At 39.8% G+C, this 24,130-nt stretch overlaps 1 long non-coding RNA gene across 2 annotated transcripts in view; it reads left to right on the plus strand.

The window, feature by feature from the left end:
* LOC114223246 (uncharacterized) overlaps window positions 1-15,337 on the plus strand; it is a 64,118-nt gene extending 48,781 nt beyond the window's left edge. For both annotated transcript variants that reach the window (XR_003612108.2, XR_003612109.2), the window contains exon 3: window positions 14,817-15,337. This is a non-coding gene — a long non-coding RNA (uncharacterized LOC114223246). The remainder of the gene's footprint in view (window positions 1-14,816) is intronic.
* Window positions 15,338-24,130: the final 8,793 nt, after the last annotated feature.

A 24,130-nucleotide genomic window follows, 5' to 3' on the forward strand; every position in this document is an offset into this window, starting at 1 on the left:
AAAATAAGCTTTAGGAGATGGATTCTGTAGCAGTGTTAAATAAATGAATCAAGATATTTTTCATTTCTGTTTTTGAATATGTGCTTTCTTGGTTTTTTTCCACATAAAAATTTGACACCTCACTTCTGAATCACACTAGAAACACCATGTTTTATCGCTAGCTACTGTTTTCTTAAAAAAAAAAAAAGTGTTTTTTGTCCAGCTTCTCTTGAAAGATCAGCTAAATGTCACATTATCTTGCTTCTGCTAATCTTTCAAAATGCTCACTGCAACAGTCATAGCAATTGCTTCATGCTCAAGTTGTTTAAGAAATGTGTCTCTAAATATGGTGTTAGTGAATTTTTATTTTTATTTAATAAGTCCAGGTTTATGTTTCCACATACAAATATGGATTCATTATAAAACATCTGGAAAACATAGCAAAGTCAGTTTAAATTTTTTCTCCTTATCTTATAACACAAAGGTAACGGCAGTTAAATCATTGCTGCCATTTTGGTATATGTTGTACTAACCCATTGACCAGTTTTGTTATAGCTGTACCCACCCATAATAATGTGTTAATAATGTGATGTGTATGTGAATGTATATATGCATATACACAATCCATCTATATTTATTTTTGAAATGGCATCTAGTTATTGTTAGCCATAATAATTTGCAGACTCATCATAGGGAAGTTGAAAAATACTGAACATTGTAAAGAAAATATAGAAAACATAATACCCTCCAGTTCCATCCACATAATGTATGGTGATTAACATAACATAATAAAAAAAAAGAAGATACAGAAAATATCCCATATTTCTATCATACATAAATCATTTCCTTAATATTTTTTTCTATTGTATTTTTAGGGTGTTGAGATACTACTACATATTCTGATTATTATTTTAAAGATTTATTTATTTATTTTAAAGAGATTGAGAGAGAAAGAGAGAGAGAAAGTTGGGGGAGGGGCAGAGGGAGAGAATCTTCAAGTAGACACTTGTCAAACTTTATTTGACAAACTTTATTCCTTTGTCAAACTATATTTGTGTGGTCTATTTCTGGGCTTTCTGTTCTGCTCCATTGATCTATATGTCTCTTATTTTGCCAACATCACACTGTCTTGATTATTATAGCTTTATAATAAGTTTTGAAGTCAAGTAGCATTTGTCCTCTAACTTTGTTCTTCTCCTTTAATATTGTTTTGGCTATTCTGGGTTTTTTGCTTCTCCATATATACTTTAGAATCAGTTCGTCAATATCCACAAAACATCTTGCTGGGATTTTAATTTGGATTACATTGAATTTGTAGATCAATTTAAGAATAACTGACATCTGGACACTATTGAATCTTTCTGTCCACAAACATGGAATATCTCTCCATTTATTTGGTTTCTTGATTTCTTTCATTAGAGTTTTGTAGATTTTCCTCATATAGATCTTGTACCTACTTTGTTAGATTTATACTTAAGTATTACATTTTATTTTGTGTGTTCATGTAAATGACATTGTGTTTTTAATTTCAAAGTATACTTGTTCATTGCTGGTACATAGGAAAATGATAGATTTTGTATTCTGAAACCTTACAATAATAGCTTATTAGTTCTAGAAGTTTTTTGTTGTTGATGATGATTCTTGTGCATTTTCTACAAAAACAATCATGTAATCTGCATACAATGACATTTTTATTTCTTCCTTCCCAATCTGTATAGTTTTACTTCTATTCCTTGTCTTATTGCATTGGCAAGAACTTGCATTATGATGTTGAAAATGAGTGATGGGAGGGTACATCTTTGCATTGTTCCTGATATTAGCAGGAAAGCTTCTAGTTTCTCACTATTAAGTCTGATGTTAGCTGTAAGCTTTTGTAGGTGTTCTTTACCATCTTTATAAAGTGAGTAATTTTCCCTTTATTCCTTGGAAATTCAAGTGGGTTAGGCAGTTAAAAGGGTTCTGCAAAACTTATTCTCACAGAGGTTCCAAAATCCAGTTCTTTTCTATGTATACTCTTTTCCCACTACCAGGTATTGGATTTTGCCAAGTGTTTTTCTGCATCTATTAATATAATCATGTAATTTTTCTTTATTAGTTTGTTGATATGATGAATTACATAATTAATTTTTGAACATTCAACCAGCCTTGCATACTTGGGATAAATCTCACTTGGTTATGGTGTGTAATTCTTTTTTATACATTGCTCAATTTGCTAATATTTTGTTGAGAATCTTTGCATCTATGTTATGAGAAATATTAGTTTGTAGCTTTCTTATCTTGTAATGTCTTTTTCTGGTTTTGGTATTAGGGTAATGACCTCATAAGATGGGTTGAAAAGTATTCCCTCGGCTTCTGTCTTCCGAAAGTGATTGTAGAGAACTGGTATAATTTCTACCTTAAATATTTGGTAGAATTCACCAGTGAATCATTTGAGGAAGAGCTCAGTTTTGATAGAAGAAAAACAAAAAGATGTTTGAAATAGTAATATTTTCAGCACAGATTCCAAACCTCACAAATGGTTCTTTTTTTAAGATTTTATTTATTTGTTTGAGAGAGAGAGAGAATGAGAGATACAGAGCACTCATTAGAGGGAAGAGGGTCAGAGGGAGAAGCAGACTCCCTGCTGAGCAGGGAGCCCGATGTGGGACTCGATCCCGGGACTCCAGGATCATGACCTGAGCTGAAGGCAGTTGCTTAATCAACTGAGCCACCCAGTCACCCACAAATGGTTCTATTTTTATAATTTATGTTCTTTCAAAAGAAAAGAACCATTTATTTTTTAAAAGAGGTCAACAGAAGTTGTAAGGGAGTCTATATGAAAGTGGGTTAAAGGATAAGCATTAAGGAAAAAAAATCAATTTCCTGTAGCAGGAAAAGAGTAGGCATAGAAGAAGAATTGAATTTTGGAACCTCTGCAGGTATAAGCTTTGCAGAACCCTCTTACTCCCCAACCCACTTAATTTCCAAGTCCCAGGAATCTTTTCCATGAACATTCCATTTTAGGGTAATAAATTACAACCATTTATTTGTTCTTATTTTTTTTAAAGATTTTATTTATTTATTTGACAGAGAGAGGCATAACGAGAGAGGAAACACAAGCAGGGGTAGTGGGAGAGGGAGAAGCAGGCATCCCACTGAGCAGGGACCCGGACACGGGGTTCGATACCAGGACTCTGGGATCATGACCTGAGCCTAAGGTAAATGCTTAAACCACTGAGCCACCCAGGTACCCCTAAATTATGACCATTTACTGTTAGCCAATTTGTGTCCCTAATTTTTTTCATGGAGGGTGTACATATGTAACACTTCTTGAAACTTTCCATATATGAGATTCCTGGGGTTAAGTGAAGATTGGATACAAACATAGATATTGCTAATTAACAGTATCTCTATTTCTTCCAGGTTGGAGATACTATTTTGGATAACTCACTCTCTTTTGGGGAAATGCTTAGTATTTGATTCCTTCCCTTCCCTACCTTGAATATCTTTAAGACAACTGGGGACAAGGGACTTTGGATCCATGTGGTGTATTCTAAATCTGCCCTGGTCTTTGCTGTAGAGGGATGGGTGGGTAAGATTTGGCTCAACCTGGGCTGGTGTCCACTGAGAATTGACAGGCCTCATTTGTCCCTTTGGGGCATGGTGTGCTGGTGCCCACTACTGAAGTACTGGTCATTTGTCTCTGGTTTTGATGTCCCTACAAACAGTGACCTCTTTGTCTTGACTGAAGACTCTGCTGAACATTACCCCTATTGGCACCTCCTCTTTTACTCCTATGACATATGGAGACTTCTGCATCTCTATGCTACTCTTTGGGGAATGTACCCTTGTTCTTTAGGTGTCATCTTGCTCAGGTGACCAAATGAACGCCAATCTTCTAAATGAAGTCTTATAATCTTCTAGTCTATGTCTGAGAAAGTGAGGGAAAAGTCCCACTAGGATCTCCCAACTTACTTGGTTGTTTTCAAGACAGCATCTTCCGGGATTTTTTTTTTAAAGATTTTATTTATTAATTTGACACAGAGAGAGAGACAGTGAGAGAGGGAACAAAAGAAAAGGGAGTGGGAGAGGGAGAAGCAGGCTTCCCACCGAGCAGGGAGCCCGATGCAGGGCTCGATCCCAGGACCCTGGGATCATGACCTGAGCCGAAGACAGAGGCTTAATGACTGAGCCACCCAGGTGCCCCTTATTGTCCGGGATTTTGTCCTAGCCAGTGGACCAGATCAATATATTTGCTCATGTGCTTACCCTTCTCTTTTCAAAATTCTCCATCTTCCTGTCCCAGAACTTTCTCTCCAGTCAAATTGAACTTTTATTTATTATGTGCTGAGTTCCTTAACTTCCTTTTACAGTAAAACTACATGAGTTCAATCTCAAAACTCAAATGAGTTCAAATCTCATTTGTACTGTACATTTGATTTGATTAGTAAAGAGTGTTTTCTTTTGCTTATTTGTCTTTTAATTTAGAAACTCTTTTCACTTTTGACAAAGGCTGATTTTCAAGAAGAGCCCTGTTTGTTCTAAGTAATTCTTGGCTCCCTCCTCCAACAGAAGGTTATGGGTGAGGAGCCATGTGGAAACAAGATTTCTGATATTTAAAAATGCACCTGAAAATATTTATAAAATATTCTCCTATTATGGATCATTCCTGTGTATAATTGGTCATTGGACATATGTTGACATCCTCAGGGATGCCAATGTTCTGTGGAAAACAGAAAATGTGGGCTTCTGCAAAGTTTGAGAGCTTTGGTTGTGACACTGTTGTAGAGAGGAGATGGTTGGGGATCCCTGTGGCTGGCGTGACACAAACACTGTAAAATTACAAAGTCAATTCAGGATCTTAAATGAAATCATTTAGAAGTTCTTTTCCTCAATATACTTATGTAGTACTTATCACCCCAGTGACTCAACTGTCCGAGGAGCAAACAGCCATAGCAGAAAAGGATTTGGAGGAGAGGGCAGAATATACTTCTCAAATTTCTTGACTTCTTCCAAAGAAAGCAGTTTATTAGCAAGGCTTTGGCTTGATTTTCCATACTTAATCATAAAATAAGTAATTATTCTTACAGCTCAGTTGCTTCATGTCAGTCACGAGGCTGGTGATGGTAAGAGCTGTTGCTCAACTGTTTAGGACATAACATGCATTTTTCTGAAAAGGCCATGGTCTTGATTTTATTCAGGGATGAAATTTATTGTACCTTCTCTAATTGGTGTTTGTTTCTTAAATGAAAGATATGTTCCTGTTCACCTCCCAGCCTCTCTTCCACCATCAGTTGCTAGTTTCTTCTAGTTTTGGTTTCACCATCTACTTAAGAGGGTCGATTGAGTTGATCAGACATGAGCTCACCTTCGGCCCCTACCCTGATAAGTCAGTCCTCCAAATTCACTCCTTTACTCAGCTCTAGAGCTTCAGCGAAGACCTGACATTCCAGAATGCTGTTCTCTCTACCTGATGTCTGTGGAATAGCTGGTTTGGCTGGAAGTAACATACATATGCAACATGGCAGTTAGTTGATGCTACATAGATATATATTCATTTTCAGGTATAAATGAAGTCTGGTAAGAAGTGGTCCATGTGTATGACAGCTTTGTCCCTAAATCCTCAGAGACCCAGACTCTTTTAGCTTTAACAGTCTACTCTCCCTAAACATGACCTACAGTTTTTTAGCCTTTGACAGTTTCTTCATTCCAGGCTGTAGTAAGAAGGAAGGGATGAACAAGAAGGTGAGGGTCCAGGGCATGTCCCAACTATCCCTCAAAGCAGGGGGCCTGGAAGCTGCCATGTGACTTTCCCCTTAACATCCCATTGGCCATAAATTAGTCACATGACCACACTAAGCCCCAAGGAAGTCATGTGCCACAGTGAAAATTCTTTTTATGAAAGAGGGGGTGTTGATTTGGGGAGGCATCCAGCACCTTTTGCTATAGCCAAGAAATTGGTTTTCCTTTGTGATTTATAAATCTGTTCTAAAGCTATCTTTAAAAATATTTTTGATAAAGGCAATATCTCAGGGCAGGATTCTGGCCCACCTAGTTTAAAAAGGAATTAGTGGGGTATGAGTTTTATTTGTTTGTTCTTAAAATCTTTATTAATATGATTAGAGCTATATTAAGATTATTATCTTAATTACCTTCTCTCTTAAACTGCCTGTTTATCATTAAGCATAAGACATTATTCTCTTTTGGAAAGAGAAGAATTATAAAACTCAACTTGCAGTCTTTTTATGAAATCATAATAATAGCTCTTCAATGGAAAAATGGGCTTTTGAAATATTTCAGTCTAAAATAATAGCCTTAGAATGTGCCAGAGTGCAGAGCAAGGAATGATTAAATTGAGGGGGGTTTAGAACACGGGTGGCTATTACTGCCCTCCCTCCACAGCTCTGATAAGAAGCTCTCTCAAAAACAGGACTCCCAGCTTGTCCACTCAGTGGGCAATAGAGCTCAAAAACCAAAAATGGGACTCATCTCTAGACAAAGTTGTTTCAAAACTGCTAACAATAAGTCAAGTTTGCCCAAGGCAAAAATACCATTATTTAGATGCTGCTGCCATTTGGGTCCATACTAGAGCCTGATGAGGATGAATGGATCCTTATTCACTCCATAAAATTTTACTGAGGGCCCATGATGTGCCAGACACTGTCCCAGAATTTGGAAAACAACAGCATGCAGTTATTTGCCATTTTGATTACTTGACCCATTGTCTGATGTTCCCCCACTCTGCTGCAAACAACATTTTTCAAGTTTCTTTGCCAACTGGCTCCTGGTTATGTTTCAAACAATGGGAGGAAATCAGTGGTGAGAGAGAAGAAAGCCTGAATATTTCTTTTTAACTCTCTTCTGTTGATAATTATTCTTATTCGAGATACAGTGCCAGGTAGACCAGATGGCTTGACCTGGCAATCGTGAACTAGATACTGTCTGATCTGTCAAGACATGAGCTTGTGTGTGTGCAACAATACTACATCATCAAGCGGAAATAATAAACATGAGACCAGGCTCTAGAAGTTCAAGAAGACACAGATAAGGTGTATGAGGAAGTGACTCAGATCCCCAGGGCATTTACTTCTGTGACTTTGACACCCCTCCTTCTAGCCACTTCCATGCCTAATGGAACTCTCCTGATAGGAGAGTTTCCTATGACTGGTTGATGGAGGAAGTAGAACTTGGACCTGGTGAATTGAGGGGTCTGCATGATACCCTGACAATAGGTAGAAGTGGACTGTTTCTGCTTTCTAGCTCCTTTTAGGAGTAATGAAGGGAATCCTCCAAGTGGGTAGAACTTCTGGCAATATATGTGGTCATCTATTTCATAAGGAAGGAGATATGGCCATAAATTTGTGTCTACACTAATTCATGGTAGCAGCTTAGTGTTTGGCTGGTCAGTCAGGGATGGGGAATGAATCAGACTGGAATATTGGTGACGAGGAAGTCTGGAGAAGAGGAACATGGATGGACTTCATGGAAAGGGCACAGAGTGTGAGTATTCTCACCTCATGAATGTGGTCCCCATAGGGCACCCACCAAGGTGGAAGTCCCTAATAATGAGGAGAACAGAGTGGCCTGGTCTATGCATATCAATTGGCCTCTTCTTCCAAGCCACTTCAAAGTGGCTAGAGCAGCAGTGATAAAGGTCATTCATAGGCTCAACTAAAGGGACTTCCCTCACCAAGGCTGAGCTGGCTGCTGCCACTAGTGAGTGCCCAAGCTGGAGCTGCAGGGTAAGTATTGTGCAGTATCATACCAAGCTGATGACACTGAACTCTTTCCATGTAAAGGGGGTCCATCATGGAAATTGATTTATCTTCCCTTCCCCTGGAGTTCCTGTCAAATGCTATATTTACCATCATGGTATCCCATTTAATCATGCTGTTGACCAAGGAATTCATTTTATAGTGAGAGGGGTTGACATCAGTCTCAGCATAGACTTCAGTGTCTTACTACATAACCCTGCTGCCTGTAGGACAAGGCATATCCTTTGCACGGTACTAGAGGTATGATGGCCTCAGCCAGAATACATGGGTCTGGGAATTAAGGGTGGAAATGGAAGCATTTCTTCCCACTATTACTTTAAATAGCCCCACTTACAACGTTTGTGGTTGTTTTGTTTTGTTTCCTCTATCAGCAACTATGGTTTAGAGGTCTTAATTCCCAAAGGAGGGATGCTTCTATCAGCAGACACTAGAATGGTCCCATTGAACTGGGAGTTGAAAATTGCACCCAGATGTTTTGGGGCTCCTTGTGGTACTGAACTGGCTGGAGAAGAAGAGAATTTAGATTTCACCCAGGAGACATTGGGGTGGGGCTACACAGTGGGGGCAGGGAGGACTGTGTTTGGAATCCCCAGAGATGGGGACTGTAGCTTCCTTTGCAGAAAGAGATGAGAGTGCCTTGGTTTGTATGAAAGCCTGGATCTGCTGTTGTGTGGGAGTTTATCCTGGGTACCAGGGTGAGAATAAATGCTGAGCAGCTGAACTGGTAATGACCCCAGTCATTTTTGCTGGTTTGCTTTTGGATTCAACCCCAGCCCTTCTCAGCTTCTTGCCAAGTATCTTCTAGTTACACTTAGCCATAGGGGGCCCATGGGTTAGACTTGGCCACAGGGGCCCATGGGTGGAAGATTGGAGGGTAGTAGAAGGAAGAAGCAAGGATATTTCTCTGTCCTTTCTGCCTGTTCTGAGAGAATCCTATGGTAGTTACACTTCCCTCCAGGTAGCCTGGCACCAGGGCTCAAGTAGCTTGTTTCCTTTCTTCTTCCCAGCCCTGGGGTGGGGGTGCCTTCAGGTGCAGGTGCTAATTTCTGGTTTGCCTCACCTCTTCCTGTTTGCTCTTTCAGCAATTCTAACAACTTCGAGGCTGGTTCCGTTTCAAATATCCTCCAATGAACTATCTGGCATGGCCTTCAAGTTTCTCATAGCCTAGTGGGTGAGATACTGAAAAACAGACAATTATAGAGCAGTGTGATCATTGGTAAGAAAGGGATAAGCATGGTGTCCCCTGGAGGCATAAAGGAGGGATGCCTAATCTCTTCTTTGGGATGAAGCAAACAAACAAACAAATCCAAGAAAGGAGGCTTCCTGAAAGTGGTAACATCTAAACTAATCTCTAAAGGACTAACAGACCACTTGAGATTTGGGGGGAGATTTGGGGAGGTGGGTTGCCTGGGGCACAGGAGGACAAACACTGTGATTTAGAGAAATGTGGAAAACCTGGAGGCCCTGCCTTTCACCAGCGTATCAAATAAGATCCTGCTCTACTTTGTATAAAGCATAGAAATAATGTCAGGACTTAATGTTGCATGGTTTATATTCGGTCAGTAGAAAAATACAGTTGGAAGCCGAATTCAGCAAATATTTTGTGTTCCTATTGACTTAAAAAATATTTTTGCCCCATTTTCTTGAATAAAATGTTGAAAATTTGTGGGCTCTTGGCTTAGCTGTGGAAGTTCCTCCTTTAAAGATAGATTATAGTTGTAAAAATTTTGTGGAAATAGTATTTTGGGTGTAGAATGAAAGGATGTGTATTATGATAAACAACACTCTTCAGCCACAACAGACGCACACGCACGGGCACACACAACCGTTTAGTGGGCAGTATTGATAAGAACGTCTATTGTGTTATTGAAACAATAACCTTGTATCAAGGTTATTTGGAAGAAATAAAATAAGTTGAGAAAATTTAAGAGAAAAATGTATGGTTCAATGAGACCTTGTGGAGAAAGACAAAATAAGGGAGAGGAAATGGCCACATGTTTACATTCTTGGGATGACAAGAGTGAGGGAAGCTGGGGGTGCAGTTGGAGCTGGAGCTCTGATCAAGCAGGAGCTCTAGCTGAGGAAGAGCAGAGGCTGCAGCAAACCTGCTTACTTCCATAATGGCCCACTTCTGTTGATGGTACTCACATGAGAAAAATCTTGCAATGGAAAGAGCCTAGATGTCCATCAACAGATGAATGGATAAAGAAGATGTGATACACACACACACACATACACACACACACACACACACACACACACTGGAATATCATGCAGCCATCAAAAAATGAGATCTTGCCATTTGCAATGACATGGTTGGAACTAGAGGGTATTATGTTAAGCCAAATAAGTTAATCAGAGAAAGACAATTATCATATGATCTCACAGATATGTGGAATTTGAGAAAAAGACAGAGGACCATAGGGGAAGGGAGGGAAAAGTGAAACAAGATGAACCAGAGAGGGAGACAAACCATAAAAGACTCTTAATCTCAGGAAACAAACTGAGGGTTGCTGGAGTGGAGGGGGGTGGGAGGGATGGGGTGGCTGGGTGATGGACACTGGGGAAGGTATGTGCTATGGGGAGCACTGTGAATTGTGTAAGACTGATGAATCGCAGACCTGTGCCCTTGAAACAAATAATACATTATATGTTAATAAAAAATTTTAAAAAAATAACCAGAAGAGGCACAGTCCTACATGATTCAATGTGCTCCACCTGGGAGGGAGTCGGGGGGGGGGGGCGGGAATCTGGGAAGGATCATGTTGCACACAATGGATGAGATAAAGATGGAAAATTTTTGGCTCTGTATAAAAGTAACTGGAACACCTGCTTGTGAATTTTGGGTCACTTCTTCACGTTGTATTCTCTGCTAAATTTTGTTTGCGTCAGTGTGAAGAATAAACTCTGATGATTGTGGTTATCACTTGCTGGATGTCTATTATTTCCCTGAAACTGTACCAAGACCTTTGTATGACCCATGTAATTACGTTTTCCCAACTTGCCTATCAATTAGATATTATGATGATCATTTTATCGATGAAGAGAATGGGACTGAAAGCAGCTATTAAATTGCCCAAGATTAGATAAAACCCATATCAACCTAATTCTCAAGCCCTTGCGGTCTCAACTATGTGACCAAGCTGATCGCACACAAAAAATTACTCCATTTGTTGAGGCTGTTTTATTACCTGCTTGATTTGTCTGTGAGACTAGCTAATCAAATGAGTAGGAATACATGGTTTAATTTGAGAAAAAGATTAAATTAAAATGTTTGACACATGATCAAAGTATTCTGTCAGTGTTTAAAAATGTATATGAGAAAAAAATTAATACTGACATAAAAATCATTGTATAAAAAATGTTCAATTCTTCATATACAACCTTGGAAACAGCTACTGATAAAGGGAAGATCTATTTGCCTAGAAAAACCTGGGGTGGTGACCCAGTCACAGCCATTCCTGGAGGTGAATGTCCATTTTATCCTGGGCCTCTGGCCATAGTCAGTTGCTACCAGGGATGAAGATACTGACCTCAAAAAGATGCTCTTTTATCAGCATTCAGAACATGCAAGGGTGGAGAGATCAAGGCCAACAGAGCTGAGTTGTATGGATGGCAACCCCTTATAGTGAAAAGAACCACCTTAAGCTACCATGCTCGATAGCAAAGGTTGCCAGAAGCTGCTGCAATGTCAGGTAAGCTGACACTGTAAGGGTATAAACCATTCAGGAATAAAATATCGGTAACTTTCCCAGGGCCAGCAATCCTTATTAGCTGAGTTTCTGGCTATAGGTAAGAGTCAGCAGGAGGCAAGAGTCTGCAAGGAAGTCAGAAATGTCAGCTAGACTCCCATGATCAGTTTCAGCAACAAAGGCAAAAATCTGCTAACATTTCTGTTTACAGTATGTCTATAAAGTATCTCTCTTAACCTTTATTATTTTTTTATTTAAATTCAATTAGCCAACATATAGTACATCATTAGTTTTAGATGTCATGTTCAATGATTCATCAGTTGCATATAACACTCAGTGCTCATCACATCTATTAACCTTTAGTTAGATTTTTTCAACTTTCTTTCCCTTCATAGGGCACGTAGTTAGAGAATACCAAGAGAATTACTATAAATCTATAGTACAAATGGATATCACCTGGATAACCTGGATGCAGAAAAATGTGGCCACATGACATTTTCCCTGGCTAAGTGGCTGGATATAAATTGGCCTGTTTCCCACAGGAGCAGAGAGTGTGTTAGTTATATATGGAATAATTATTTCTAGCTGTATGGTAGCATCTATGGATGTGTGGGAGAAAGGGTATGGGTACGCACAAACACAGAAACACACACACACACACGCGCGCACACACACACACACACACACACACACACACACACCCCAGGCAGCCAAGAAGGTGGAAGGTAGGAGACTCAAACCGGGATGTTTGCCCAGCTCCTTATGATTTCCCCAATGCCATGCCTGCATGATATACTCTGTCCCCTGGGCATGGCTATCTGTTCCAAGAATAGAGATACCTGACCCCAGCTGAATCAATTAGATCCTCTCTCCTAGCAATTTGAAACCTGCATCAAGACACATGGGAATAGAAAGTGATGGGGGTTTGTGATCTTGGGCAATGCCTTACAAAACATGTCTCCAGTCCCCAGCTGCCGGAGATCCTAGAACTTCTCTGTTTCAGTCTTCCCAAAGCTGAATTTTTAGGGTCTTCCTTTCTTCTATGACCATCTCCAACATCTTGGTAATACATCCTTGGCTTGAAATAATAAAAAAAAAGAAAGAAAAAATAGGGCAAAGTGTCTGATCTTAAAATTAAACAGAACCGAGAGGGCAGTTGAAAATGTATGTATTTGTTTGGAGGGCTGTGTTCCTCTATTACAGAAAGAAGAGAGGAATAAATGCTAGGGAGGTATGCGTTTTGGATGCAACCAGTCTGATATGACCCAGAAATAGATTCTGTCTTCATTATCTGCATTGCTCATGGACCCGCCCCCCCAACGTCTTTTCTGAACACCAGTTCTTTAAACTGGGCTCTTCTTTACATCATTGAGAATTGATTTTGGCTGTAATCAAAAGGAAAACAAAACAAAATGAGATGAAAGAAAATAAAATAGCATAAGCAAGTAAGGGATTGGTTTTTTTGCAGAAGAAGTACAAAGGGAGAGCTCAGATGGCAGCTCACTGGTTCTGTAGGAGCTCAGGCACCATCTGTCTTCCTGCTGTACTAACCTCTGCCTGTGGCTCTCATCCCCGTGGTTACAAAATGACTGCTGGGGCTCTAGCCATCGGGCCAGCATGACTAACAGAAGAAGGACAAAAGGCAAGACGTTGTACGGAACCAACAGAATTCTGCTGATTTTTCAGTTGCTAGAACTCTGGTGTATGGCCCCTCTAGCTATAAGGAAGGCTGGAAAATTAATTTCTTAAGCAAAAAAAAGTAAGAAAGAATAGGGTTGGAATGGGTGCTGAGTGAAGCAACTAACTTTCACAGCCTTCCAGAACAATCTTAATGCATCTTCTTGGGCATAATAATGTTTAGAAATAAAACCCAAAGTCGGCTCTTCAGTCCAGTTTTCTGGTTTCCTGGACAGAAATTCAGTCACATACTGAAACCTGCCCTCATTCACAGCTGTCACCAATAGACCTCATTCACAAATCTGTATCTCGAAGCCACTCAGCAATCCAGTGTGTGTGTGTGTGTGTGTGTGTGTGTGTGTGTGTGTGTAATTTCATTTTAAAATGAGCAACGTACTTACAAGCAACAGAGTCAAGATACACACAAGTTTACCTCTCATCTGTGTCCCTTATACAGTTCTCCCAACCAGCTGCCATCAATATTGTCAACTCTTTGGAGATCTTTCCAGAAAGAGTTCATGTATTCATAAGCAAAACTATTTATGAAATGCAATCCTCTCTTCCAACTGCTAGCTCTGTCCTTGCACACTTCACCAAGGAGGTAACCATGCCAAAATCTTTACCAAGGGAAGAGGAAGGGCAATCAACCTTTACTTGGTGAGTCTGTGCCAGGTGCCTCCAGACACATGATCTTATTTAACCCTCACGATGACTCTCTGAGGGAGATAGTATTTACATGTTTAGGTTGGACATCTGAAGCTCAGAGTAATTAGATGACACATATTAGACTAGTGATGAGCTATAAAGGATTGAGCTGGAACCTGAATCTCTGAGTGATGGTTTGCCAGCCCCTGAAGCACCTATTACTGAGCCGTAGCCCTGGTGTGCCCCCCTCCATTACATTTCTGCCCAGCAGTTGGCTCTTCCTGCCACAATTGACTGCACAGTTTCTTCTTTCTCTGCTGCACTACCTTCTAACAGATTCTTTGAAAATATATGCTTACGATTATGAAAGCTTGGATTTTTTCCTCATGGTGCTTACAGCAGTGATTTGCAATGAGTTGACTGTTAATTAAATGATCTGGACTCGCTCTGACCTCAGCCTGGAGCCTCTCCATTGTTTCCTCTGCTCCTAACTGCTACAGCGTTAAGCTTTGTTTTTTTCCTTTTAGAATTTCTCCCCTTACTATCCTTCTCTCTCTAGAGCCTTGCTACTCAAAGCGTGGTCTGTGGACCAGCAGCATCAGCATCCCTTAGAGCCTTGTTATAAATGCAGATTCTCAGGCACCACCCAGACATACTGAATCAGAATCTGTGTTTTCACAAGAGTCTCTGCTGGTTGCTAGGCACAACAATGTTTGAAGAGTGCTGTTCTAGATATGCCTGCAGGCCAAATCTAGTCAGCTGCCCGTGATTACATTTCACATAGTTATATAAGTACCCATATGATATACTCAATTTCTCCTCTTGGCCTGAAAGGCCTATAATATCTACCACCTGGCTCTTTAAGGAAAAGTTTGCTGACCATTCCCTAGAGGATATGCCCTGCTGTACTTGAATTCTGGGTGGATTTTTTTCTTGCTTTTACCCAAACACCACCTGAAGGAGGATGGGCCCAGAATCCCCCATCTTGATGCCTGTGCACCTGCAGACTTTGGTACATTTGTATTCATGCCTTTATGTTATGATTTATTTTTTGTTTGTCTGTCTACAGGTATGTTTCTCTACTAGCAAAAAGCTCCCTGAGGACGGGATGAGACCAGCTTCCCTAGAAGCGGAGTGTGGGATGGGGATTCCATTCAAGGGGGTTATCGAAGGACTGCTCTCAGGAGTAACCTATAATAAAGGGAAGAAGGCAGGCCAGGGTGGATGAAGAAGATAAGCAAAGATGAAATGGCTGCACCAGAGCTGAACTTCATCCCGATCCCGCGGAGAGCTCTGGAGTGTGAACGGCACCACAGAATTGTCCCACCTGAAGGCAAGGGGCTGGGCTTTTTGTACCCTCATATTAGTTATTGGTCTGGGCTGCCCTGGGGGGAGGCCAAGACTCTCAGGCTTTTTTGGATGAAGCTGCTCTTTCTGAGAGGCCACCTGCGAGCCCTTGGCAGCCACTACTCAGGCAGCTGGGAGTGGGAGTTAGTTCCGGTGTGTCTTTTTATTTTAATCTCTGTTTCCTTAGTTGCTAATACAACTCCTGGCACTTAGCAAGTGTGCAATAAATCTTGGTTACATGAATGAGTCTCTTCCTAATATAATACATACTTGCTTGTTAATTAAGACAGGCAATATCCATTGTCTTTGTTTATGTTCATCCAATTAATAAAGTAAATCATCTTCTAACTAGTTGGTTTAACAAGACTAAATGAGATAATACAGATAAAGATACCTAGCAAACCACCTGATATATAGAACAAGCAACAGTGAATGTTCGTTTATTTCCCTTTAGATTTAAGCAGGCTATGTAATATATTTTACTAGGAAGAGTGTCAACTTTCTGGTTTACGGCTTGTAACAAATTCAAATGAATCAAGAGAGATTTTCATTTTTATTACTTGTGCAGTCTCTGCTTGGGGTTTCCCCACCATCACCTTTAGATGTGAGGAGGCATAATGGGAATATAATCTAAGATATTATAATAACAATGACATTAAAAAGTGTAGGAAGTATTAAGAAAATATGGGCACTGTGAAAATGGTCTACAATGCAAATAATCATCACTCCATAGATATGAATCCTATTATAGGCCAAACACTATGCTAGGTGCTTTACCTACCTTATTGTTGACCCCCAGAATGACCCTATATGTTGGGAATTAATTATAAGTGCTAGTCCACAATAGGTAGACAAGGTATGTAATTAGGATACCTAATGCAGGAGCACCACTATTTTTTTTAATATTAAAAAATATTGGGGCACCTCAGTTGCTCATTTGGTTAAACGTCCAACTCTTGATCTCAGCTTAGGTCTTGATCTCAGGGCTGTGAGTTCAAGCCCTGTGCTGGGCTTCATGCTGGGCATGGAATCTTTTTTAAAAAATAAAAAAGTTCTTAAATTTATTATGCTAGAAATCAGAACTTTGTGAATTTCTTTACACTTACCTGTTTATGATTCTTTTTAAAAATTTTGAGTTATACATGGGGGTCACTATTACCTTTTTAGTGCATAGGATTCCAAAAAATCCTAATTGCACCCCCTTTTCCCTCGCAGATATGATTAGCCCAATTTTAGAAATGAGGAAATTAAAACTCAAGAGTTAGACAGCTCCTGAATCACTTAGGGGTCACTAGAGGAACAGAAAGAAAGAGGTGATACTTAGATGAGAAGCTATATTAGTCCCTTAACTGGAACTGAGCTCCCAACCCCATAGAAACCAGTTAGGAATACCCCAAAGCAGTGCCTGGGCATCTAGGTCTGGAATTGGCTTGAGCTGCCAGATTCTGGAATAATCCAGATGAACACACCTACCAGTGTCCAGCAACTGCCACCCTACTGGGGTCAGAAGGCGAGGCCTCTCTTGTCTTCCTGCCTTCTGATCTTTTGCCAATTCCTTCTATTACTAGAATCGAACAGGAAACCGGCAGGTGAAGGAGACCTAGTAGTGGAGCCTGCAGACTCCCAGCCTTGCAGAGCAGAATAGAGGAGGGTAGGGCTGGGTGGGAGAGGTGACAGGCAAATACCCAGGACATATGTACAGCTGGAAAGGTGCATGAGGAGGCTATCTTATGTTGCCTGTCTGTAGAATGTTTATATTTAATGGCAAAGCAATACTACTGAGTTAATCTTACTTTGCTTGAAAATTCATGTTTGAGCTAATCTAATTCGCTTTCCTTGAAAAATGCACATTTCTAAGAACTGAAAACTGGTTCATTTGTCCTCTGATTCCTGCTCTTTATTCAACTTTAGAACTGATCTTTCAAAAGAGAGGAAAATTTTCCATATTGGTGAGTTTATGAATATTGGCATTGGCAGCCATGGGTTGAAATCATAGCATTCTAGAACCCTGCTGGGATCTTCTACAGCTACTCACTATGATATTCTCTCATGCCCCAGAAAGCATGTTTAAAACTGAAATGGCAATTTATATTCCTATTTGTAATATCTCAGTGATTTGGTAGGAATTCTTAAAATTTTTAAAATAGGGCCAAATGGCATTGGATTTTTCCATTTCTGGGTGTTCTTTCAATAATGGCCATTTATAAAACACCCCTGAATTAGGTACTGGGGAAACTAGAATAGATGAGATAAAATTTCTGTTAATGGGGGGCTCATACCCTAATATTTAACCTAAACTGGGATCGTTTTTATTAGTTGCCAGCACTTTTCTGTGAGAGAAACATTTCAACGGAAGCTATTTTATTTTCTTCTTAATGATACCAATTCTCCACTTCATTCCAAGGAATCAAAGACAAAGGAAAGGCATTAAGAAAGGTAAATTTTCTATCAAATAGCATTCCTGAAATGGTCCCCAGGTAAGCCAGATCTTCATCCTAATTTGTAACATTGGTCCTCTATGTCTTTGCCGGAGCAATAATGGCTGAGAAGTGACTTTCCCTTGATAGTATCTATTGTCTGATAATGGAAAGACAGTCAGGAATACTTTGGCCTGGTTTCATTCTGATGTTGCTGCCACACAAGGATCATGGCTGTGACCAGCAGAGGATGGATAGTAAAGGAGACTGAATGTATAAGTCAGGACCATCACAATTCTCTCCAGCAACAGACTATGGGACATGGCCAACTGCAAGGCATTTTTCTCCATTTTACATCTTTATTTTTAAAAATTGATACTACTCATCACCTACTAAATTAACTTAGAATCCTTGGCATGGAGTTAATCTGTTGAATCACTGATTATGTTTTTCTTTTCCAATCTTGTCTACCATTATACCCAACTTCTATTTGCTCCAGCTTCGAGTTGTTTGTTAAGTAAAGCAATCCTTTTTAATAAATGAATACAGCATAGATAAAGGCAGATTCAGAGCCTGAATGCCTTGTCTTCTCTGTGCTCTGGCCATGGAAGGATCTCTTCTAAATCCCAGGCTGCTCTGGCCATTCATTCTAAATGTTTCATCTTTCTCTATACCTTTTACTCTGTCCTGCTGCTCAATTGAATGTTTTCGCTTGGCATGCCCTTCTTCACTAGCACTTCTTGTTCAACTCTATCTCCAGCCTAAATTCTACCTCTTCCAGGAAGCTCTTTATGATTTGCTCCACTTGAAACCAATCTGGACCTTCTCTGCTTTCCCATAGTACTTGTGTTTCCACAAGTTTGTTGGTTGTTTACAGGAAAGGTTGCCCTACTATGCTGCAAAACTGCCATGAAGTCAGGGACTTTTTGTCCACGTTAGTATCTTCATCATGTTCTGCCCATATTAGAGAACTCCATTGCTTTATAGAGAGGAGAACATTTACTCTTATGTAGGTTATTGATGATTCTCTTTATAGACAGATCAAGATTTTCCACATTTGTTTCCCTGTTTTCACCATATGGAATGACTTCTTCCCATTTAGTCTCTGTTTAAATGCCACATCATAAATAAAGCCTTTCTTGAATCTTCCTAGATGAAAGTAATGTCGTGTTCCTTTGAATGGCCAGTAGCAGGCACAGTTTCTATTCCTCTCTGAGAACACTGGGCTTTCTACCATCTATTATACAGCCACATACATGCCTATTCTGCACAACTGTAAGTTACTTAGGAAAAGATCCATGTTATAGAACTGTAAGAATATCAAATCTGCAGTGCAACAAACATGGCTTCAAAGGCAGCCATACTAGTTAATATCTGGGGGTCCATGAACAAAAGACTTCATCTCTTTGAACTCAGTTTCCTTACTGTAGAATGAGGCTAGTGATGTCTCCTTCAGAGACTGTTTTGTGTGTGTGTGTGTGAAGATTACATTCAATAAGATCAAAGTAACTTACAAACATTGAGCATTCAAAACGATAAGTCCCTTCTTCTATATTCATCTTTGAAACTTCCCCAGAACCTAGGACACTCTTTTGTATGAAGTATACACTCAATTTTTTGTTTGTTTGCTGAATTGAATTTTCCAGAATATGTTAATGAGAATTATGCGGGAAAAAAATGGCTTCATTGCCAAGAAGATTGGAAAATATCAAGTTGTATCTGAATGCATTTTTAAAGAATTTTTAAAACCTTTTGAGATTCTAATATGCATTATTTGACTATACAGATAACCTTTGAACAACACAGTTTGGACTGCGCTGGTCTGCTTATATGTGGATTTTTTTTCAATAAATACAGTACAGTACTGTAAAAGTATTTTGTCTTTCTTATGATCTTTTTTTTTAAGGTGGTGCCTCAGTTTTTTTATTTAAAAAAATTTTTTTATTATGTTGTTAGTCACCATACATTACATCATTAGTTTTTGATGTAGTGTTCCATGATTCATTGTTTGCATATAACACCCAGTGCTCCATTCAGTATGTGCCCTCTTTAATACCCATCACCAGGCTAACCCGTCCCCCCACCTCTCTCCCCTCTAGAACCCTCAGTTTGTTTCTCAGAGTCCATAGTCTCTCATGGTTCATCTCCCCCTCTGATTTCCCCCCCTTCATTTTTCTTATGATTTTCTTAATAACATTTTCTTTTCTCTAGCTTCCTTTATTGTAAGAATACAGTATATATTACATATAACATACAAAATATGTGTTAGTTGACTGTTGATGTTAGTGATAAGGCTTCTGGTCAACAGTAGTTAAGCTTTTGGGGAATCAAAAGTTATACACAGATTTTCAGCTGTGGGGGGTGGCAGTCAGCACCCTTAACCCTCACATTATTCAAAGGTCAACTGTGTATCTCTTTATAGAGAGTCTTATAAGACTAGTGTTCACTGCGGGAGAGGCAGGGAAATACAGAAATAAGCCATTGGCCCTAAAGATGTTGGGAGGAAAACCTGTTTGCTCCCAGGGCACTTTTCCTGCCTAAGGCTGGCAGGCAGGTTCTGTAGAGAGCCTGCAGGCTGACATTTCCTAGGTAGATTCTGCATGGCCCACAGTCTGATCTTGTAGACTCCTAAAGGTGCCTTGTCAGCCAAAGGATGTGGACTCTTCTGTCATAGACTGACTCACATTAACCAAGTTTAGAGACTGACAAATAAACAATCTGAATTTGTTAATTTGTCATGAGCATTCTTACTTCAGGTGGAGGATACGTTATGCATTGGCCCAATTACATAAGGATTTCCCTCATAGGCTGATCTACCAAGAATGTCAAATTATAATGAGAAGATTTGTCCGTAAGCTTGAATTGCAAAAAGTATGGAATTACTGTACTGATTTTAAGAGATGTCTATCAGCCAGGCCATCCATTCATTCTTCACTCCCTCTCTCTTTTTTCATCTATCCATTCAGGAAATACTTCTTGAAAACTAGCTGTGTGAGGCAGTATAGCAGAGAGCTCTAGGGTGAGACCTCCTATTTTCCAACCACAAATCTTCTGCTTGCTAGGCATGTGACCTTGGGGAAGTTACTTAACTTCTTAGCGCGCAGTGTCCTCCTGTGGAATAGTACCACCTCCAACCAGGATAAAGAAATTACCATATGCAGACGACTTAGAACAGGTCTTGGACTGATGGCTTGCATACCTCTTTAGTGTGCACATGGGATAGATAGGTTGAGCTTTCTCATTTTGATTTTCTTTTATTTTTTTGCACAAAGAAATTGAGTTTCAAAGTGATTAATTGCTCTGCCCTAGGTCACACCCAGTTAATAAGTAGCTGCGTTTGTTCAGGACCAACTTGCAAATCTACAGTTTATTCTAGAAAATCATGGATTTTGACACCCTGGGGGAGGCAATAAAATATAACAATTATGTGGGTTTTCATTTCTCTTTAAAAAAAAATTCTAAGCCTGTAGAAATAAAGGGTAGACTCTAGTTTCTTGTTTATCATCAACTTTTGATTGATTTTGTCATTTTCCATATTTATCTCCTGTGACTTGGACCTCCCTCAAATTATGCCCTAACAAATGAGATCAATTTTCCTCTGAAATAGTTTTTTTTTAAAAGAAATTATAGTCATCCCAGACTCATGTTCTTAGGGAGGAAACAGTACATTTGGCAATTTCCATTGCTTCTGGTTGTGATCAGATTGAATTTCGGGGAGTCATCTTCAAGCTATGCCCTAATTAGGATGAACAGATATTGTCAGCTGGTTTGTCTAATCAGTTTCCCATCTGGTGTAATCATGTTTATGAGCAGGATCTGCTTTTGCTTGGCTTTGGCAATTGCTAAAATCAACAGAACAAGGCAATCACATCTCCTAAGGTAAGAACCAGGGCTCCTTTTCACCTCAAATCCTTGCTGAGAAATCAGAGTTTCAAACCTATAGAATAAATATATGGAATATTTGCACTGCTGGAACCCCATTAGGCTCATGACATCCATCCATCCATCCAACCATCCAACCATCCATCCATATTTATGCTTACTTCCATCCATTCCATTCTAGTAAACATTGCTTGAACCCCTCATATGTGTTAGGCTCTCTATGACCCATTACTATGATGGAAAACAGTGTATTTCTGCTCTCAAGAAGCTCTTGGTATAATAGAAAAAGTCTCAAAAACATACAGATCTGAAAAATAAAGCCTAGTATTTTTTTAGTGAATAGTAGAGTATGAAAAATTATCACATTGAAAATAATTATCTGTACAGTTTTGTATTCTGTCTCTGAGAATGGTGATTGTGCCAAAGGAGGGTATAGAAGCTGACCTTTGTTACACTATTCCCTCAAAGGAACATGCCTTTGATAAATTAGTTGTACTTCTATGATGGATGATGTTTTATTGATCTCCTGACTAAACAAAAGGCAGACAACACTGGCAGAGAGATTTGAAGTTAACTTGGGTATGAGTGAATTGAAAGCATTTCTTCCCATCAAGAGAACAAGTTGGGGATCAAAAAAAATATCTTTGGGAATGGTGCTGCCTATCCCTAGTAGCCTCTTCAGATCTCAGCCAATGTTGTAGCTCTTTTAATGTAAACGATGCATGAAAGACGCCAAAATGCTCCTTGGTTCAATAATGCCCACAATGTTACATTTCATAAGGGATTTAGTGCAAGTTGTGCTAATAGGAGACTTATGAGATTGTTATTTTAGGAAGAGAATGAATATATGCTAAGGAGAGATGTGCTTGCCCTTAGGAAATACCATTAGACACAGGTTACAACCCTTACTGGAGGACAGAATGAAATGGGAGTCCCCATCTTCTTTTTCTCATTCTCAGGATCCAAGCCTTCAACAGCTCCCTGAAAGCTTGGGATGACTGGGCAGAAAGAAACCTCCACTAGCATATGGGAAAAGTCCCTTGGAGATTTGGCTTCTTTTCTTATGTAAAGAGGCTGGAGTTTTCTTATGGGGTAGTGTTGAGGTGTGACTATAGGAGGAAGACATGAACTGGGAGCAATAAGAGGGGTCATTGAGAAGGAGAAGAAAATGCAGAACATCTACATGTACAGCCAATAAAGGCCACAACCATAAGTCCTCTGACATCTCTTCCAAAAGTCATAAGTGATTCCAACCAAGTCATAATCTTCTGTCTCTATTGTTTTGATGCTTGCCTGAATCATTAGTAAAATGGCTCCTTACACTTCCATTTGAGTTGTGTGTCTGTTTCTTTAAGGAGGAGGGTACAGGATTATTCACAAATGAAACTGTTCCAGATAGCACCTGGTGATGCTCCCTGGGAGGCATGGCAGGTGGAAGGGAGAGTGTTCACCTTCCCTTGGAGTTACCCGTGTTGAGAAGACCACCCATCATCAGGTGTCCTGCTGGTAATGTAGATTGCAGAGTGGATTTCCTATATTCCCCTGATAACCTCTCCATGTAGGGACAGGAAGGGGGCCCTGCCATACTCTGGTTATATAGAAAAGCACTTCATAATGGTTTAACTTGGTTTTTTAAATAAATATTTTATTTATTTGAGAGAGAGAGAGCACGAGCAGGGGGAGGGACAGAGGGAGAGGGAGAAGCAGACTCCCTGGCGGAGCAGGGAGCCAGACACAGGGCTCAATCCCAGGACCCAAACATCATAACCTGAGCCTAAGGCAGACACTTAATGGACTGAGCCACTCAGGCACACCTGGTTTAACTTGTTTAAATAGGAAGTGGACTCTGGAGGGAGGAAGTTAGGACTTGATACCTGAAAGTGTTTTAGCAGATGTTGATCAACTAATCAGAAGGGGTATTTGAGATAGAACTCAAACATTGTCAGGATGACCAGAAGCTCCCAAACTTGAAAACACATCAAAATAAGTTAGTGAACTGTTAAAAATACAAATATCCAACTCTGAGATTTTATGTTTCACATGAAAACCAACTGGAATCTCATAAGTCTGATAAGCATTGGCAGCCCCGTACATATTGGATCACTTTTTAAGCTCTGGTCCCTCAGTATCTTGTAGAAATTGGGTGAGTTTGGGTTGTTACACTGAGAGTGGTTGCATTTCAGTTGCTACCTGCCGGGGTTCACAGGTAAAGCTGTGAGTAACCTGTCATGTGGATTCCTAGCGACCTATAAATAAGCTGAAAGAGGTTTCTGGAACCTTTCTTGGGACATTGAGAGCCTTGTACATAGCCACACCATCTGGTACCATTTTTTTTTCTTCTTTGTGTAGGCTGAGCTCAACAGTGAGGGAGAAATATAATGATAAAGGCAAAGGTGTACAAAACAAGTGGTGTAATACAAGCATTTCTCAACATCAACTTTCCCACATTGGTGCTGTGTAAGCAAGGGGTAGAGGACCATACTAACTGGCCATTTTATAAAGGGTCCTGGCAAAAGCCTCCACTCTGAAGCTCAGTTTAGGACTTGTCACCAAATAACCAAAGAAAGGCTTTTTAAAGATAGATCCAGGACAGACCCCAAAGTTGGTGGGGCATAGTGCTAGGAAGCAGGCTGTAGAAATTAGCACATGAGCCTAAGTACTTGTTTTTGGGCACTTCCACACTTTCACATCAACTTTAGTGATCTGGTTCACCCCAACTTGCTTATCATACTCTTGC

This window comes from Eumetopias jubatus, unplaced genomic scaffold (genome assembly GCF_037043125.1).
Source record: "Eumetopias jubatus isolate StellerSeaLion01/CBP00866 unplaced genomic scaffold, mEumJub1_p1.0 scaffold_7, whole genome shotgun sequence".
Taxonomy (NCBI): domain Eukaryota; kingdom Metazoa; phylum Chordata; class Mammalia; order Carnivora; family Otariidae; genus Eumetopias; species Eumetopias jubatus.